Genomic DNA, 14,750 nt, shown 5'->3' on the forward strand with positions numbered 1-14,750 from the left:
TAACTGAGCAAAATGATATTATGTTACGTGATTTCCACATTGCATCTCTCATTTTAAAAATTAATTGTTCAGTCATTTGGCAACCGATTTTAAAAAATTTTATATCGCTGGATAGGTAAATGACCGTTTTTTCAAGACACAAAAAAATATACTGGGTGTTTTAATAAAAAAAGTCAACGTTTTTTTTTTTCAAAAATCCGCCATTTTTTATTTAAAAGCGATATAAAAATGGTAATTTACCTAAAAACTTGAAAAAGTGGTCATTTATCTATCCCGCGATATAAAATTTTTTTAAATCGGTTGCCAAATGACAGCAATTAATTTTTAAAATGAGAGATGCAATGTGGAAATCACATAACTTGCTTAGTTATGTTATTTAGGTATGTGATATCCACGTTGAACCTCTCATTTTAAAAATTAATTACTCAGTGATTTGACAACCGATTTTGAAAAACTTTATATCGCTAGATAGGTGAATGACCTTTCTTTCAATTTACAAAAGAATATACTGGGTGTTCCATTAAAAAAAAGTCAACAAAGTTCTTTTAAAAAATCCGCCATTTTTTATTTCGTATTTGAAAGCGATATAAAAAATTCCATCCATTCAGACAAAACTTTTACTAAAATAAAACATTTCAGTGAAAATCGCATATTTCTATCTTGAGCCGTGTAGAAGTTATAGGCAGTTAAAATGGTGGAAAATATAAATGGACACCCGGTATATACCTAATACATTATAAATACAAAAATGGCAGTTTTTTCGTTTAAATCGCTGCAGATAAAAATAGGGTAATTAGATATCCCATTTAGAGTATCCATCTTTTAGTAGATGAGCAAAGGTTTAAAATGGCAATTTTTGAATTTTGATCCGATCATTTGTTGCTTCGGAAATTGCAAAATAAGACTAAAATTTCGAAAATCAAAAATGTGCTATAACTTTTGCGAAAATAAACTTAATACTTTGATATTGCATGAGTTGTAGAGTAACAGTCCATATAATACACAAACAATTTCAAGAGGATTCCTGTATATGATAGGATATTCCTATATATGATAGGATGGGGAATGTATATGATAGACACATTTTTTGCATATATTTCAACATTTGATGCATACATTGTACATTTTCTGTAATTTCTTCATCCATTTCTTAAATCAAAATCACTATTTACACCTATTGCAGTTTTCGTAGTCTTTCCGGTGAAACTAGTCGGAACCGGCAAAAAATTTGAAACTTTATTGTTTATGTATGAAGCATAACGTAAACAATTAACGTAAAAAGTGAAATTATGTATAGTTCATATAATTAACTACAATCTATAAAAGTTTCAAGTTTCTACATTTTAAAAAACAAGAGAATTTAAGCATTTTCTATTAAAATCGTTTTTTTTTATTTAAACAATTAATAAGCATAAAAAAAATGTATTGACTATGTGTGTATTAGTCCCGCGAATGCATATGTCTGCAAATTTTCATTCATTTGCATTGAAGAAAAGGCAGTCAAATTAACGTCTAAAGATTTTACCCAAACGATTGAACTAAAGAAAAGCGTTAAAAATACGGCAAGGTTTTTCCTTAATTGTTTAGCCTCTAGCTTAAACTCCGTATCAATTCTATTCGCTTACAACACATTAATACTTCCAAGAAATAATTTAGTTATTCCCTTTGCTATTATTAATGAAATAGTGAAGTATCAGATAGAGCTCTAACTTGTCTCAGGCACTTCTTGATCGCAGTTAGTTACCTTTGGGGCGTCGGACATTATCGAAGCGAACTATAGAAAAGTCCCTTCATTATTAATAAACCATAGGAAGCTTCCGTTTTAGTGGCCAGTCTACTTAGTTGTTCTAAGTTTGCTAGGTAGACATAAGTTTGTTTGAGAATTTATACAGGATGATGTCGTCATAATCGATATTGCCTTTGTTTTGTATCACTATAGAGATTTACAAACAATGGGGGATTTACAACAAACTAATAAACAATTAAAACATATTGATACGTGGCTTGTCTTTTTAGTTTTGCATATAGCCGCTTAGAAGGCGCCACCACTAAAACTTTCGGACAAAAACGTAACCTCAATCTTTTATTGACATAAACCGAGAATTTCATTGCGATACAAGTCGTGTAAATACAGTGAATTTTTGAAATTAGCAAGTCGGCCGAAAAATGGATCTTAGCCGAGAACATTTTCGAGCAATAATTGTTTACAATTTTCGGAGACGGAGCAGCAGTGTCACGCTGAAATCGTTTCTGTGTTTGGGAATGAAGCATCGCACCAGTCAACTATTTCCCGCTGGTAGTGCGAATTTTAACGTTGTCGCTCCAGTCTTAGGCCCGGTGCAAATTGAACCTAAGCGAGACACAAGCTGCGCCGGAGCGACGGGTGACCCGTGCATTTATTTTTCTAGCGCATCGCATATTGAACACAAGCCAACCCAACCGTTGGTCATCGACGCCGACGTGGCGAATAGAGACGGGCAAAATCAGATTACGTGATAGTTAAACAAAATTCACAAATACTCATTAGTGATATTAGAGCTATGAGAGGAGCAGTATGCGGATCAGATCACCACATGGTCAGGGCGAAAATTGTTTTCCCATATAGATTAAACGAATGGGTCTCACCAAGCCAAGACGAACAGCTTTTAGAAAGAATTGAACTTCCTCAATACAATCTGTCCAGTTTAATTCATGAGAGCACCCGTACACTATTATATAAGACTCGAATGGACTCCAAACTTGACGAAACACTAACAAATACCAAATACATTATATGAGAACATAATATCAAATATTCATCAAACAGCACAGGAGGTCTTAGGAACCAAACAAAATAAAATTAGTAACAAGCTTTGGTGGAATGAAGACGTCGAAAAAGCGGTAACAGAAAAGAAAAGATTATACCATAAATGGTTGAGTACAAAATGTGACGCAGACAAAGACCGATATAATGAAATGAAGAAGAAAACTAGAAAGATAATTATGACCTCCAAAAATGAGACGTGGGACAGAAAATGCAGAGAGATAGAATCCTATATTGGAGGACGACAATGCACTGAGGCGTGGAAGTTTATAAACTCTGTTAAGAAGCCGACTAACGAGAAAGTGATTCTAAATCCCATAAATCCCGAGGATTGGACACATTATTACAAACATCTATTAAATGAGAACAGAGACGAATTTAAAGAAGATATGAATTCATCAAGAATCGAAATTCTGGGAGAGCATATTACCATAGATATCAACAGAGTGCAAAAAGCTATAGCAGGGATGAAGAATGGGAAAGCAAGCGGACCAGAGGGAGTAACTACGGAACTAATAAAGAATGGCTCAGAGAAATTACACAGAATGATCACTGGGATATTTAACGAATACATTAATGGCCATCCAACACCAGATAAATGGAAAACAGCATATATGACTCCAATATATAAAAAAGGTGACAGGAGAAATTGTAAAAACTATAGAGGGATATCGGTCACAAGTTCAATGAGTCGGCTATATGGTCGAATACTACGGGACCTGATAGAGGAAGATTATCAATCGTCTGAAGACGAAGAACAAGGAGGATTTAGAGCAGGTCGTTCATGTACAGATAACATCTTTTGTCTTAAACAAATTATAGAAAAGAAAGTTGTGACAAATAGAGAGTTACATATGACTTTTGTAGATCTTGAGAAGGCATATGACACAGTCCCGCTAAATAAACTATGGGAAGTCCTGGGCACATCAAACATACATCAAACATTGGTTAGTGCTCTCAAAGATCTATATTACGGCTCAAACTCCCAAATGAAATTCGGAAACCTCTTAGCTGAAAAATTTGCAGTTACTAAGGGTCTCAGACAGGGATGTTACATCTCTCCAACTTTGTTTAAGATTTATATCTCTGCAGCTCTGAAACAATGGAAAAGGAAAGTCAAAGGAATGGGTATACAATTGAACGATCAGGATTGTATATATACTTTACAGTTTGCAGATGATCAGGTGGTGATCTCAAATGACAAAGACGACGTGGAATATATGCTTAGAAAACTAATTGAAGAATACCAGAAATGGGGATTAAATATCAATTTAGAAAAGACAAAATACCTCTCAATTGGCGCTGAAGCAGAACAACTCGATATCGAAGACAATCAAAAAATAAATCCATGTGACGAATATAAATACCTGGGCGTCATCTTCGACCGTAGTGGAAAAGAAGAACGAGAAATTGAACATCGAATCATACAAGCCCGAAGAGCTGCATGTCTAAACGGAGTTCTATGGAGTAAAGAAATATCAAAGAAAAGAAAATGGAACATATATGAGACAATGGTTAAAACTAGCCTACTTTATGGAGCCGAGACATGGAGAATAACCGAGAAATATAAGAAAAAGGTCGAAGCCACGGAAATGGATGCCATCAGAAGATCGATGAGAATATCAAGAGCCGAAAGAATAAGGAATGAAGTAATAAAACAACAAATGGGTGTAGAGGGCACTATAGTTGAGGATATTGAAATAAAACAGCTCATATGGTATGGGCATGTGAGCCGAATGGGGGACGAAAGATTGCCTAAAAAAACTATGATGTGGCAACCCCCAGAGAAGAAAAAACGAGGACGACCACCACAGAGCTGGAATCTGGGAGTTAGGAAAGCGATTAGTGCTCGAAATCTAAATGAAGACCTAACTCAGGACAGAATACAGTGGCGTTTGGGAGTCGGACAACGTCGTAAGACGTTATAAAACCGAATATATATATATATATATATATATATATATATATATATATATATATATATATATATATATATATATATATATATATAAAATCAGTGCGGACATGTAACGGTTACTTTTGATACCGGTTCTAAGTGGTACTGAGTACAAATACTGATTACAAAATATGTACTGATGTATCTGATCCTTGTACTGAATTGAGTAGGTAACGTAAAATCGGTATTTCCGTACTTGTAACTAGTAACGTTTTTAAAATATCTTACACGTCCCTAGTGGTCGTAGCGGTATGACTTTCGAAAACATCGAATTTGATCATAAGCGGGTGCATAAAAAGGTATCTTACACTGAGTATTTTATTTCTGCACATAATACCTACATATTTAAAATAATCTCTCCCCTACTGCTGCTCGGTCATAACTCATATTCCTCAATTTGCTGCTCGGATCACAATCATTTACAATTACTGCAGGATCGCAATCATTTACAATTACTGCAGGTCATAATTCATAATCCCTCCGCTACTGATCGGTCATTAAAAATAACACTATCTGCATATTTCGTTTTTATTTTTTAAGCATAAACAAAAATGATGTAATAAACAAAAATGCAATATGCCGAAAAGTTGAATTTGAGGGTAATACGATATTTTTATCGATCACGGTTTTAAGTAACATGAATCAGTTTTCACCTTATTTTTCTAATAATGTGATTTTGTAAAGGCATAACTTTGATTATTAATTTCGTATCGCCGCTTATTTAGTCTACCAAAAGTTATGAGAATTTAATGACAAAGACAACGCAGTTTTCACTTGGGGTGTTTACTATGCTAATACTTTTATTTATCATAATAAATTGTACTTAGATACCATCCGTATCAATTTTAGATACTTCCATCTCGCAAACAAAAACACGTAAAAATAAACCATCTGGGGTTGAGTCACGCGTCCCACGGCCCAAGAAAACTGTACGCCGATGACAAACGTTCCCAAGCGAGACCTGCGAACTCATGAACTGATAGTAAGATGCGCAATACTGTCTACGCAGTTCGCCCACGCAGGTTGTGTCTCGCTTAGGTTCAATTTGCGCCGGGACTTAAAACCACGCATTAAAACATTAATGCGGTTCGTCAGTTAATTAAGGATGAACGCCTTGTAACATACCGGGAGATAGAGGCATCATTGGGCATTTCAAAAACCTCTATCCAAAAGATCCTGCATGAAGAACTGGGTGTTAGGAAGTTGGTTTGCTTGGATCCCTCATTTGCTTACAGAAGAGCAAAAAGCGGCTCGCGCCAATTGGTGTCGTAAAGCATTGGAACGGTTCAACAAAGAAAGCTCAAAAAACGTTTACAGTATTGTTAGTGGCGATGAATCTTGGAAGATGGGGAAAAACCAACAAAAGTGATTCGTCCTCGAAGTGTGTCAAAGAAAATGTTCGCAACTTTTGTGTCAAAATCTGGTCATGTGGCAACAATTGCTCTAGCTAGAAGATCGAAGAACGGTTACTTCTGATTGGTATATAACTCCGACAAAGCAACACACAACGGCGAATCATTCTACATCATGACAATGCAAGTGCTCACACTGGCCAAAAGACAATAGAGTTTTTTTAGCTTCAAAACATCGAATTGTTATACCATCCACCGTATAGCCCCGACCTAAGTCCCAACGACTTCTTCACGTTCCCAGTTCCCAAAGATTAAGAATTCAATGCGTGGGCGGCGATTCCAGTCGTCAGAAGAAGCCATCGATGCCTTTAAAACAGCCATTTTGCAGGTGTCAGCTGAAGACTGAAATAACTGTTTTGCCAATTGGTTTGAATGTATATAAAAGTGTATCGATCTAGGTGGGACATATTTTGAGAAACAATAAAGTACTTTAAGTCTATATTTTTTTGTTTTTATGGCTATATGCAAAGCTAAAAAGACAACCTATCGTATAGTAAATAGTACAAACCAAATCCTTTTTTCAGTGCGTCACTAATTTTGACGTCATAATATGAGGCCCCTAGGAACACAAGGGGTGTAAGTGACAAATTTCAGGAAATTGGGTTAAATACAAAAATGGACTCCCAAACACATAAAAAACATGGTGCACTAGGGATGTAAGTGAGCAGTCTATCGGTGCCAACATATACAGGGTGTCCCAGACTAATTTAGCCACGCTATATCTCTTAAACTAATAGAGATTTTCGAATGGGACAAAAAGTGGTCTATTCTACTTGTAATACACTTTAATATGGCGTGTAGAAAAAAATCATCCCCTAAATATTCATCCCTTAGTTACAACCCCTAACTAATCATTTTAAGAATGTGGCGAATCATTGCATCACATTTTAGTTAAATGTGACAGTTGCCAAAAGGCTAATTAGCCAAATATGAAAAGGTTATTGCAATTTAAAGTATATTTAATTGCATATTTATGCAATTATATATTAAGTAATTATATATAATAATTTTAATATTAATTAGTCTTTGTTGTTTTTCGGTGTATCTTGGCATATTTAAAATATTTTAATGAAAAAATAAACAAATATAAAATGAAATTTTCACTATACAATGTCAGAAAATACTAACCTAGAATGAAAATCGTCATTTTATCCGTTGGCATTGTGCAAGTACTGTCACGATTGAGTACTTTTGGGTCAAATTATCTTTATTCGCATCATTGATTGGTTATCGATTTAGCGACAGAGACGCACGATATGGAGAGACGCTCGGCGGTTTAAGGGAACTTTCACATGACAAGCGCTTAATGCGTGTTAAGCACTTGTCATATTAACGTGCTCTTAAAGTAGAGTGGACGCGCGTATTTAACAATTAAAAACAACGGTCTATATTGTCAGAGTCTGGATATTGAATGTTTAAACTTCGATTTAGAAACATGGCACCCTCAAAAATAATAATGTACATATATGAGTTTTCAAACCTCGAAAATGCGTATTTTCGCATTTTTCAGATATTGCATCGCTTGTAACTCGAAAACTATCAACTTTTGAGAAAAATGAAAGCGAGACATTTTCTAAAAATTAATATGCATTTTCAGTTTCGTTGCAATACGAAACCACAGCCGTATTATATTTTAGTTCAATCAGAGAGTGCAGCAAGCACCTCTACCGGTTTCGAAACTTATTAGTCTCTCATCAGGAGGCACATATGCTGCTCTCTCTGGCCCAACCAGGACAAACCCCGGCGTGCAGTCACGGATTGCAACAAACGAAATGGCAGGGATGCCCTAGCGGCAACTGATAGCAAAAAACTAAGTTTTCAATCTAATAGCACATAAAACACCATCCAAAAACAGTAGAGGTGCTTGCTGCACTCTCTGATTGAACTGGATTAATGATGCGACTGTAGTTTCGTGTTGCAACGAAATTGAAAATGGTTATTCATTTTTGATTTACATGTTTCCTCTGATTGGAGTACGAAGGGAACCATTCTCGTTGGAACTTTACCGCGCTGAGCAGATGGAACGTGAATTATAAATTGTAAAATTCCCTCATCTTCCTTAGTCTCAGCATCCGTTAAGTCTTGCAAATTGTAGAAGCCTCGGAGGTGTTACCAGAGAAGGTTCCCATTGTTTTCAGTCTGGCAGGATGTAGAATAACATTTTTGGATGTTGTTTTATGTGCTATTAGATTGAAAACTTAGTTTTTTGAAATTAAACATGTTTATTCATATTTAATTTACATTTTTACTCCAATCGAAGTACGGGGGATCCATTTTCGTTGGAACTTTACCGCGATGAGCAGATGAGACGTGAATTATAAATTGTAAAATTCGCTCATCTTCTTTAGACTCAGCATCCGTTAGAGGAAAGTCGCCAATTATGGAATACCATTTTGTTTTGGGGATATAAAATAATACCTTTATAGAAATGAAAACAATTTAATGTTATGACACATCAGTCATACATTTTTATGTAGTAATTAATAGCCTTCTATTAAATATCTTAATTAACAAAAAAAATCAAAAAAACAAAATCCCAAATGAGTAACCAAATATGGAATAGTTACCCATATATGCAATATAGGCATAAACCAACGTATCAATATAGACATAAACATCTGAGATCAAATAAAATTAAATAAGAAAATTGTGAAAAATGAAAGAAGTAGCTTAATTCACTTGCAGACATCACAGAACCATGTATGAAACTCTGGACCAGCACAATCATAATGAGCCCACTTACACTGAATCCACTATTCCATAATTAGGCACCAACGACTGTCCATATTTGGATTTGTACATTAGTTCAAACTAAACTTACGTGCATAGAAATCGGCCCACCTAAAAATTTGGTCATTTTGGAAGTCTCGTATTTCCTAAAACTGTAGGCCGATTTAAGTGATTTTTTTAATATGTTATAGCCTTATTCTTCAACAATATCGCTGTAATAATATTATTGTTAAACAGGTAAGTGTTATTTTATACCGGGTGTAACAATGATACTGTGTTTTTTCCTCAAAGTTCGGAACACCCTGTGGAATATTCTAGCGTATATAAAATATTGAAATTAAAACTCAACTGTAGCCTTAGGCTTTCTTAACATTCTGCTTTTTGATTCATTCGCTTATGTTGGATAATAAAAAAGTTAGGTAGTTTAACAACTAGCAACGTTCTTCATCAATACAGGGTGTTTCTAAATAAGTGCGACAAACTTTAAGGGGTAATTCTGCATGAAAAAATAATGACCGTTAGGTTTATAATCATATGTTCGTATATGCTTCGTTTCAGAAATACGGGATGTTGAATTTGTTCGTACAATTTGACGATTTATTTATTGCTCTAAAACCGCATGAGATATACAAATGAAATTGGGTAGGTTTTAAAAGGTAATTATTGCGCATTTTTTGGGATACATTTAAGAATTTTATATTCACCATTGGCGTGCATACGGGTAATATGACCGGGTAATATGGCCCGTATGCACGCCAATGGTGAATATAAAATTCTAAATTTTATGTAAAATATGCGCAATAACTACCTCTTAAAACCCACCAAATTTCATTTGCATATCTCAACCGGTTTTAGAGTAGTAAATAAATCGTCTGTTTGTGAAAAAAAATCAACATCCCGTATCTCGAAAACGAAGCATTTGCGACATATGTTTATAAATGAAACGGTCATTATTTTTCATGCAGAATTTCCCCTGAAAGTTTGTCGCACTTATTTAGAAACACCCTATATTGATGAAGAACATTGCTAGTTGTTAAAATGCCTAACTTTTTTATTATCCAACATAAGCGAATGAATCAAAAAGCAAAATGTTAAGAAAGCCTAAGGCTACAGTTGAGTTTTAATTTCAATATTTTATATACGCTTAGAATATTCCACAGGGTGTTCCGAACTTTGAGGAAAAACACACTATCATTGTTACACCCGGTGTAAAATAACACGTACCTGTTTAGCAATAATATTATAACAGCGATATTGTTGAAGAATAAGGCTATAACATATTAAAAAATCACTTAAATCGGCTAACAGGTTTAGGAAATACGAGACTTCAAAAATGACCAAATTTTTAGGTGGGCCGATTTCTATGCACGTAAGTTTAGTATCAACATTTTTTCAAGTCGTAATGTTTTAATTAAAGAAGGTCATAAAATATCAAAATGAAGGTACTATTGATATATGCAATAGCATAAACAAGTCTGTATTCATGCATAATAACCAATAATACTCGTTGAAAATATTTACCTTTGAAATTTTCTGCGAGACGATAAAACAAAACGCGCCTGTCAGACACGTATCGTCCGCGCATCTGACACAGAGGTGTAAATACGATAATAAAGAGAGCGACTGAAATAGAGGATGGTCTTGTAGTGCGCTTCCAAATTATATTTTCGGAGAAATCAAGGAATTCCATATTAGGGCACTATTCCATATTTGGTTACTTTGCTCTATGGCTTGCATTATTAGAAGCGTCGGTGGTGTAACCAGAAAATGGTTAAAATAGTTTTAATCTGGTGGTATGTAAAATAATATACCGGGTGTCCACTTATATTTTCCCCCATTTTAACTGCCTATAACTTCTAAACGGCTCAAGATAGAAATATGCGGTTTTCGCTGAAATGTTTTATTTTAGCATAAGTTTTGTCTGAATGGATTGAACTTTTTATATCGCTTTCAAATACGAAAAGAAAAATGGCGGATTTTTGAAAAAAACTTTGTTGACTTTTTTTTAATGGAACACCCAGTATATTTTTTTGTAAATTGAAAGAAAGGTCATTCACCTATCCAGCGATGTAATTTTTTTCAAAATCAGTTGTCAAATCACTGAGCAATTAATTTTTAAAATGAGAGGTGCAATGTGGATATCACATACCTAAATAACATAACTAAGCAAATTGATCTTATGTTAAGTGATTTCCACATTGCATCTCTCATTTTAAAAATTAATTGCTCAATCATTTGACAACCGATTTTAAAAAAATTTATATCGCTGGATAGGTAAATGACCATTTTTTCAAGTTGCAAAAAAAATATACTGGGTGTTTTAATAAAAACAGTCAACAACGTTTTTTTTTTTCAAAAATCCGCCATTTTTTACTTAAAAACGATATAAAAAATGGTCATTTACCTAAAAATTTGAAAAAACGATTATATACGAAATTTTTTTTTTCAAAAATCCGCCATTTTTTACTTAAAAACGATATAAAAAATGGTCATTTACCTAAAAATTTGAAAAAACGATTATATACCTATCCAGCGATATAAATTTTTTTAAAATCGGTTGTTAAATGACTGAGCAATTAATTTTTAAAATGAGAGATGCAATGTGGAAATTACATAACATAATATCAATTTGCTTAGTTATGTTATTTAGGTATGTGATATCCATGTTGCACCTCTCATTTTAAAAATTAATTACTCAGTGATTTGACAACCGATTTTGAAAAACTTTATATCGCTGGATAGGTGAATGACCTTTCTTTCAATTTACAAAAAAATATACTGGGTGTTCCATTAAAAAAAAGTCAATAAAGTTTTTTTCAAAAATCCGCCATTTTTCTTTTCGTATTTGAAAGCGATATAAAAAATTCAATCCATTCAGACAAAACTTTTACTAAAATAAAACATTTCAGCGAAAACCGCATATTTCTATCTTGAGCCGTTTAGAAGTTATAGGCAGTTAAAATGGGGGAAAATATAAGTGGACACCCGGTATTTTAAATTTTATTTTATGTGCTATTAGATTAAGACTTTTTTGAGACCTTTTTTTTGTTTAAAATGACCCAAAAACCCTAAAAAAATATTTCCGGAGCAAAAAAGATGATCTTTTGAATTTGTTTGTTTTTATTATTGTATTATATAGAATGAATCAGTTTTTGCAGTATATCTAGCTAGCTTGAAGTTTTTCTTATTACAGTTTATTTATATGGTATCGGAACTGATAGCAGAACAACAAAAACTTATCAGCACAATGCACTTGTCACTACCGCTCAGTCGCTTCATCACTTATATCAGTTCAGTTCGAAACTCAAGCAAACGGTCGCAAGTGTTTCTGCAATATTATTGTGTAGCTTTATACAAAAGTTGATAGGATTTACATATTATTTTTGGAATGTAAGTAATACTCGTATGTCAGTATATTAGCGATGAGTAGTTTCATGATCATTCTTATACTCATCTGGATAAAACACGAAAACTTTTGTTTTCAGCACTTCCACAAAATTTATTATCACTATTGTCACTACAGCTGTTTTGACAGAACGCCTTTCTCAAGTGATGTATTTTACTAGGTGTCTACACTCAAGTCTCTAAATGAATAGGTTGAGGAGTTGACAGCTGTTTTTTCTAGTTGGTCATTTAGAATTACACTAAGCGACAAAATTAACAAAACACCTTAAAAATGGGACATGTTAGATGTCTCGAATTTCCTAAATATGTTGTCCGATTTGATTGATTTTTTAGTATGTTATAGCCTTAATATTTTAGAAAATCGATGTAGTAATATTGTTGCTAGACAGGTAGACGTCATTCTATACCAGGTGTAACAATCATACTGTGTTTTTTCCTTAAGGTTCGGAACACCCTGTGGAATATTCTAGCATATATACAATATTGAAATTAAAACTCAATTATAGCCTCAGGCTTTCTTAACATTTTGTTTTTTGATTCATTTGCTTAGGTTCTATAATAAAAGAGATATGTACATACTTTTATATTACAAATGACGTATGCTCTTTGGTCTTGGTCAATATCATTCCAAATCTCGAGAGCTACTGTTTCTACCCCTTGTGAGGTTCTAGGAGGTGGCAAACGCTGTAGTAGTCTTCTGCCAATTATTGTCCCACAAATGTTCGATCAGGTTAAGATCTGGACTATGCGATGGCCAATTCAAAGTCCGAAGATTTACTTCTTCTTCTTCTTTCTCGAAACTCTTATGCCCCTCAGGGGCGTCGGAGGTTTTATTCATCCTCTATCCATATCTTCCATTTCTTGCGGTCCTTTGCTAACTCCTAACTCTTTCATTTGTTGATGTGTTTTTCCTTTTTCCTGTCCAATTTCTATAATCTGATCGATCCATCTCTTCCTTGGCCTCCCTTTCCTTCTTTTACCATATCTTTTTGATTCCATCACCTGCGTTGGTAGTCTTCCTTGGTCCATTCTGTTAATGTGTCCATACCATTTTAATTTTCTTTTTTGGATCTTGGTTATTATCGATTCCTGTTTCAGTCTTTGTCTAATATCTTCATTTCTTCTTCTGTCCAATTTCGTTTTTCCTGTTATTTTTCTCAGCTGCATCATCTCGGCTGCGTTTATTGTACTGTCTATTTTTGCATTGTTTACCCATGTCTCACTTGCATATATTTTAAAGTTGGTACAGATATTGCACCTTCAGTTTTATTTCTTTATCTATTTCTTCCTTTCCAAATATTGTTTTATTTAGTGCATAGTAGATCTGATTTGCTTTTTTCGTCCTGTATGAGATTTCTTGATCTAGCTTTCCATCCGTGAACCTTAGGCCATACTTAACCTTAGGCTTGTTTATTAAACTAAGCAGAAAATGAGGATTTATTGATAAAAAGCATGGCAGGTTGTTAATGTACCTAACTTTTTTTTATTATCCAAAATAAGCAAATGAATCAAAAAAGAAAATATGATTGTTACACCCGGTATAAAATGACATTTACCTGTCTAGCAACAATATTACTACATCGATTTTCTGAAATAATAAGGCTATAACATACTAACAAAAACACTCGTATCGGACAACAGGTTTAGGAAATTGAAGACATCTATTATGCCCCATTTTTAAGGTGTTCAGCAGGTGATAGCAAGGCCTTGATTTTAAACTGTCCATTAAAATAATGATTATGATCTAGAAGTTGAAGTGTTTGTTGAAAGCGTGTTGTTGTTTTTCTATTATTGAAATCACTTCTGTGTTCTGCTATGCGTTTGTCTAAGGTTCTGTCAGTTTGTCCGATGTAAGTTTTTGTACAGTCACCACTTGCCAGTTTGTATAAACCACTCTGTAATTGTTTTTTTTTTCTTTTGAATGTAATTGTTCTTAATATATTTGCGTAAGTTGTTGTTTGTTCTGCAAGTTGGTGTTATTCCTTTATTTTTTATGTGTTTGGCTATATTTGTTGATATATTTACTGCATTAATTATGTTATCTTTGAGTTTTACCCAGCTTTAATTATTGTCAATCAGTGTTGCCACGCTTAGATAACTTAAACATGTAAATAATTAAACTATTTACTTCAGCGGTTCTCAATCCGTGGTACATGTACCACTGGTGGTACATTTCATTTTTTGAGGTGGTACACAAAACGCAAAAACAGCCAAAATAAGCACCACTATTATAGTTAATTAGATCGCCTAGTTAGATAAATGTATTTCAGTTAGGTGGTACCAAAAATAATAAAAAGTATTTGGTGGTACATGACACAAAAAGATTGAGAACCGCTGATTTACTTATTAAGATTCCGAGACTGTTTTCTTGTGGCATGTTTGAATATTATGTTTATATGGGATTTCGCTGCAATTGATTGTAATGAAAATTACATTTTAACTA

General features: G+C 33.8%; 1 protein-coding gene across 2 annotated transcripts in view; it reads left to right on the forward strand.

The window, feature by feature from the left end:
* LOC114333243 (plexin-A4) overlaps positions 1-14,750 on the forward strand; it is a 933,823-nt gene that overhangs the window by 117,640 nt on the left and 801,433 nt on the right. The window contains exon 1 of one of the 2 annotated variants that reach the window (XM_050663391.1): positions 12,192-12,292. The exons of the other annotated variant lie outside the window; for it this stretch is intronic. The gene's annotated coding sequence lies outside the window, so the exon portion shown is untranslated. Of the gene's footprint in view, positions 1-12,191; positions 12,293-14,750 lie in introns of those variants that run through there. 2 annotated transcript variants of the gene reach the window in all.

Source organism: Diabrotica virgifera, chromosome 10 (genome assembly GCF_917563875.1).
Source record: "Diabrotica virgifera virgifera chromosome 10, PGI_DIABVI_V3a".
In the NCBI taxonomy this organism is placed as follows: domain Eukaryota; kingdom Metazoa; phylum Arthropoda; class Insecta; order Coleoptera; family Chrysomelidae; genus Diabrotica; species Diabrotica virgifera.